At 37.8% G+C, this 6493-nt stretch overlaps 1 pseudogene; it reads right to left on the minus strand.

Moving 5' to 3' along the window:
• Positions 1–1789: 1789 nt before the first annotated feature.
• Positions 1790–2642, minus strand: LOC124975365 (telomere length and silencing protein 1 homolog; annotated as a pseudogene).
• Between the last annotated feature and the right edge of the window lie 3851 nt (positions 2643–6493).

Raw genomic sequence — 6493 nt, forward strand, 5'->3', positions numbered from 1 at the left:
TCTGTCCAGTTCCTTGGCCCCTTTATTGATTGGGTTTTTCATACTTTTGGGGTAAAGTTTTGTTAGTTCTTTATAAATTTTGGAGATTAGTGCTCTATTTGAAATATGTATGGAAAAGATTTTCTCTCACTCTGTAGGCTCTCTTTTCACATTATTGATTGTTTCCTTTTCTGAGAACAAATTTTTAGTTTTAATTTCTCCCATCTATTGATTTTTGCTTTGATTTCTTGTGCTTTGGGAGTCAGGTTAAGGAAGTCTGATCCTAAGCCAACATGATGAAGATCCAGGTCTACTTCTTCTATTAGGTGCAGGGTCACTGGTCTAATTATTAAGCCTTTGACACACTTTGAGTTGAGTTTTGTGCAGGGAGAAAGAGGTATAATTTCATTTTACTGCATATGGATTTCCAGTTTTCCCAGCACCATTTTTTGAACAGGTTTTTTTTTATCCATTGTATGTTATTATCCCCTTGTATAGTATGAGGTAACTGTATTTTTGTGGGTTTGTCTCTGTGTCTTCTATACCATTGGTCTGCCTGTTTATTTTGGTGCCAATATCATGCCATTTTTGTTTATGTTAGTCTGTACTATAGTTTAAGATCTGGTATTATGATACCTCCTGCTTCACTCTTTGTGCTCAGGATTGTTTTATTTATTTTGGATTGTTTATGTTTCCCAATGAATTTCATGATTGCTTTCTCTATTTCTATGAGGAATATCATTGGGATTTTAATGGTAATTGCATTGAATCAATCTAGTGCCTTTGGTAGTATGGCCATTTTGACAATATTAATTCTGCCTATCCAAGAATATGGAATATCTTTCCATCTTTTAAGGTTTTCATTAATTTCTTTCTTTAGTGTTCTGTAGTTTTCATTGTAGCAGTCTTTCATCTCTTCTGTTAGATTGATTGCCAAGTTTTTTTTTTTTTTATTTTTGATGCTACTGTGAAAGGAGTGGTTTTTCTAATTTCTCTTTCAGAGAATACGTCACTTATGAATGGAAATGCATTAGATTAATGTGTATTGATTTTATATCATGCTACTTTTCTGAATTCATTTATTAGGTTCAAAAGTTTTCTGGTGAAAATTTTTGGATCTTATAAATATAGAATCATGTTATCAGCAAATAGTGATAACTTGATTTCATCTTTTCATATTCCTTTAATTACTTTGGTCAGTCTAACTGCTCTGACTAGTGTTTCAAGGAAGATTTTGAATAGAAGTGGTGAAAGAGGGCATTATTTTCTTCTTCCAGTTTTTAGAGGGAATGCTTTCAGTTTTTCTCCATTAAGAATGATGTTGTCTGTGGGCTTAGTATAGATAGTCTTTCCAATGTTGAGGTATGTTTCTACTATCTCTATATTTTCTACTGTTTTGAGCATGAAGGGTTGTTGTATTCTTAACTTTAAGTCTATTGATGTGATGAATTATGTATTAATTTCCAGATGTTCACCAACCTTCCATCCCTGATATAAACCCCACTTGATCATGGAGCACTATCCTTTTAATATGTTCTTGTATGCAACATGCCAGAATTTTTTAAAGGATTTTTGCATGTATGCTCATCAGGGATATTGAGCTAATGTTTTCTTTCCTTGATGTGTCTTTGTCTCGTTCTGGTATCAGAGTGATACTAGTTTCATAGAATGAGTTTGGAAGGGTTCCCTTCTTTTCTTCTGCACTGTGTCTGCCCAACACTGAATGCACCAGCCAAGGAGCAGCAAACCCGGGTCTTCTTCAGTAGAGTGGTGTGCAGCAAGTGAGTGCTGGTCATGTCCCCTCAATGTCTCAGTACTGCCTGTTCATCTTCTTGAACTTCTCATAGTGATAGTCATCAGTGGCCTTCTCGTTAGCATGAAGCTTGTGGTTAGGAGGGGACCACTCATGCTCTGGCTTCTCTGTGTCACCTACTCACAAGAGCTGGGCTTTGAGCTCTTCTTTGTTTCTCCAGATGGGGGCATCGAGATTCTCATGATAAAAATCAGTTTTGTTGCACATAAATCACAGTCATGTTTGAGGGCATGAAGGATGTCTCACTGTCTTTCTTCTTGTTCTGCAGCTCTGCCAACAGGTGGGCCTTGATATCCTCTGTGGAAATACTTTTTATTTTTGCATCAGTGCCCAGGTCCACCTCGGGGATGCCCACTCAGCATCTGGTTGGAAAGAATCTCCTCAGTCTTCTTTGCAGAGAAGACGTGGATATTTTCAAGAATTCTATACAGACAGTCCTCTGCATTCTTTGGATTGACTTTCTGTTCCTCGTGTGCCACAATCCCTTTCCTCTTCTTTAGCTCTGCCTCAATGTACTTCATCATGTCTGCATCCTCATCCCTCTGGTTGGTTTCTGCAGAAAATAATGTCCCCAGATAAAGGTACTGCTCTTCACTAATCTTATCTTTTCCCCTTTCCCTCAATTTCTTCATGTCCCCATACCACCTGTCTTCATCTAAAAGGGATCATCCACTAGTGTGGTTTCTTCTTGTACCTTCTCTCCCACTAGTAGGGCAGCAGCACTCACCCCATTGGGCTTCTTTCTCAAGTTCTTCACCTCTTCAATCTCTTCCAGTTTTAGCCAAATCTCCTCAGACTCCTGCTCAAAGTCAACCCAGCTCCAGCAGAATGTTTTCCTGGTGACCCACATGGTGGCATGGCACTGGGTGTGGACACCAAGGAGCTGCTTGTATCAGTTCTTCTTCGAAGATCTTATAAAATTCAACTGACAATCCATCTATTCCTGGGCTTTTCTTCGGTGATAGACTTTTGATGGCTTCTTCTATTTCGGTTCTTGAAATTGATCTGCTTACATTGTGTATGTCTTCCTGATTCAGTTTGGGAGGATCGTATGTTTCTAAAAGTTGTCAATATCTTCAATATTTTCTATTTTGGTGCACTATATATTCTCAAAGTAACTTCTAATTATGTCATGTATTTCAATGGTTGTCTGTCATGATATTTTCTTTTTTATCATGGTTTTTAGTTATTTGAGTTTTCCCTCTTCTTCTCTTTGTTAGTATGGCCAAGGGATTATCTATTTTGTTTACTTTTACAAAGAATCAACTTTTTCTTTTGTCAATTTTTTGAATTGTTTCTTTTGTTTCCATTTCATTGATTTCAGCTCTGATTTTAATTACTTCTCGTCTTCTACTTTTGGTGTTGATCTGTTTTTCTTTTTCTAGATCTTTGAGATGTAATGTTAGGTCATTTAGTTGTTGAATTTTTATTTTTCAGATGTATGAGCTCAATGCAATGAACTTTCCTTTTTTTACTGCTTTCAGAGTGTCTCAGAGATTTTGATATGTTGTTTTATTGTTTTCTTTTACCTCTAAGAATTTTTTATTTCTTTCCTAATGTCTTCTGTTATCATTACATCATTAAATAGTCTATTGTTTAACCCCCAATGGGAGAAGTGGAGGAGAAGTTTTTGTTTTTTTTTATTTTATCATTGATTTCTAATTGCATTCCATTATGATCTGATGGAACACAAGGTAGTATCTCTATTTTTTTTGTATTTACTAATGACTTCTTTGTGCCATAGAATATGGTCTATTTTGCAGAAGAATCCATGAGCTGCCTAGAAGAAAGTGTAATCGCTCCATGATGAATGAAATTCTACATGGCCATTAAGTATATATCATTAATTATATTATTTAATGCTATAGTTTCTTTGTAATTTTTTGTTTGGAGTTTCTATCCATTTGTGAGAGTGGTGTATTGAAGTCACCTAGTATTATTGGATAGTGGTCTATTTGATTCTTCAAATTGAGAAGGGTTTGTTTGTTGTACATGGATGTATCATTGTTTGGGACATAAATATTTAAAACTGTTGTCTTGCTGCTTTATTGTTCCCCTTAGCAGTATGAAATATCTTTCATTGTCCCTTCTGACATAGATTTGAAGTACACATTTTCTGATATAAGGATGGAGACTCATGCTTTTTTACTGAGTCGCTGCTCACAGTTTGTTTTTCTGAATCCTTTCATCTTTAGTTTGTGAATGTCTTTCTCTATGAGATGAGTCTCTTGAAGACAGCATATTGTTAGGTCTTTCTTTTTAATTCAATCTGCCAGTGTCTTTTGATTAATGAGTTTAGGTCATTAACACTCAGGGTTACTCTTTTGATAAGATTTGTATTTCTGGTCATTTTTGCTCAATTTTGGTTTTTAACTTGAATTGGTTTCTCCTTTGATTGACTTTTCCTTTAGGGTCCTTTCTCCATTTGTAGACTTGCATTATTGTTTTTCACTTCCTCCTCATGAAATATTTTGCTGAGAATGATTTCTACTCCAGGGTTTCTTTATGTATGTTCTTTTAGCTTTTATTTATCATGGAAAGATTTTACTTCATCATCAAATCTGAAGGCTAATTTTGCTGGGTATAAGATTCTTGATTGGCATCCATGTTCTTTAAGAACTTGAAATACATTGTTATAGACCCTTCTTGCTTTTTGTGTCTGGGTTGAGAAATCTGGTGATATCTGTGTTGGTTTCCCCTTATATGTAATCTGATGATTTTCTCTCACAAACCTTAAAATCCTAACTTTATTTTGTATGTGAAGTATTTTTATTATAATGTGCCTTGGTGTGGATCTGTTGTAATTTTCTGCACCTGGTGTTCTGTAAGCTTCTTGTATTTGATTTTCCATTTCATTCTTCAGGTTTGGGAAATTTTCAAATATTATTTCATTGAAGACATTCATTTCTTTGGTTTGTATCTCTGTGCCTTCCTCAATCCCAACAATCCTTAAATGGTCTTTTCATGATGTCCCATGATTCTTGGAAGTTCTGTTCATGATCTCTTACCATCTTTCCAGTTTTTTCAACTTTATTTTCAAGATTAAATACTGTGTCTTCATTGTCTGAGATTCTGTCTTCCACAAGATCTAGTCTGTTGGTGATGCTATCTATTGAGTTTTTAATTTGGCTTATTATTTCTTTCATTTCAAGTATTTGTGGTTTTTTTCCATAATCTCAGTCTGTTTATTGAAGTTCTCTTTCCATCCTATATATTCTTTTTTAACTTTTTATTGGAGTGATCATACATTACTTGCAATTGCTCTCTTATCTTTTGTTTCATGGATCATTTTAATTATGTGGATTCTAAACTCATTTTCTGTGATTTCTACTGCCATCCTGTCATTCACTTCCATCCAAAATCTTGCTCACTGTTTAAGCTCCTTCTCAAAGAAATGCCTAAGTTTGTAACAATGGTCCTGTGAAATGACAGCAAATCATGAGACAACTACATATTCCAAGTGGAACAGGTTGGCATATAGCAGGTTGAGACTGAAGGATGTGGAGACTCCAGGCTCCTTCAGGAGATGGTACTTTGTTTTTCTCCCCAGGGGCTGCTTCTAGGCCTTGGGAGTATTGGGTCCTGATGAGTGCTTGCTGGAACATCCTGGCTGCTCTATAGATCCCTGGTGATGTCCCAGAAAGGCAGAATGACAGCAGCACAGCATCTCGGTGACCATGGCAACAAGAGAAGCTTTTGGTCCTGGCCCTTCCTGACTTAGGCTCAAGGCAAGCTGAGTAGGCAGCCCTAGAGGCCTGTTATTTTCAAGAAATATGATCCCAACTTGTTCACCCACTGGAAGGAAAGAGAGTGTGTTTGGAGCATGGCATATCTGACCTGAGTGTTCCAGCTTTTTCCTGGGCAAGTACCCCTGCTGAAAACCAACAACCCAAACTACCCTCCAGGCCTGCTAGGTGGTGCCATCCTCATTCAGCCTGCACCAGGCATGCTGGCCATTTGCTGACACCTATTCTGCTATGGTGTGTTGGTCCCCACCATGTCTAGTGGCCAGGGAAGTCATGGAATCATGTTCAAATGCTCAAATTGAGGTTCACCCAGCAAGGCACTGGGTCCAGTGGCACTGATCTTGTACACATCTCCTTCAAGCCTGGGCTCACCCACTATGTTGCTCAGTCAGAAAAATGGTCTAGGACACTCATAGACACATGGAGTGATGGATGGTGAGAGTTTCAGACATAGGACTGTGGTGATTCCCCTGCAACTCAGTGAGTTAGGTGATAATTGAGTTGAAAAGCATCACCAAACTCTTGCAGGGTTCTCCTCCTTTTCTGCAATGCTCAAACAGATGACCGCTAAAACCTGTGATGTTGAACTTCTATTCTAGTTGGAAGTGGGTTCATACTGTGCCATTTGGTGATACCTATTCTGCTATAGTGTGTTGGTCTCCACCAGGTCTAGTGGCCAGGGAAGTCATGGGAGCATGTTCAATTGCTCAATCGAGGTTCACCCAGCAAGGCACTGGAACCAGTGGCACTAATCTTGCACACATCTCCTTCAAGCCTGGGCTCACCCACTATGTTGCTCAGTCAGAAAAATGCTCTAGGATCCTCATAGACACATGGAGTAATGGATGGTGAGTTTCAGACATAGGACTGTGGTGACTCCCCTGCAACTCAGTGAGTTAGGTGATGATTGAGTTGAAAAGCATCACCAAACTCTTGCAGGGTTCTCCTTCTTTTC

The sequence above is a fragment of the Sciurus carolinensis genome, unplaced genomic scaffold (assembly GCF_902686445.1).
Source record: "Sciurus carolinensis unplaced genomic scaffold, mSciCar1.2, whole genome shotgun sequence".
Classification (NCBI taxonomy): Eukaryota; Metazoa; Chordata; class Mammalia; order Rodentia; family Sciuridae; genus Sciurus; species Sciurus carolinensis.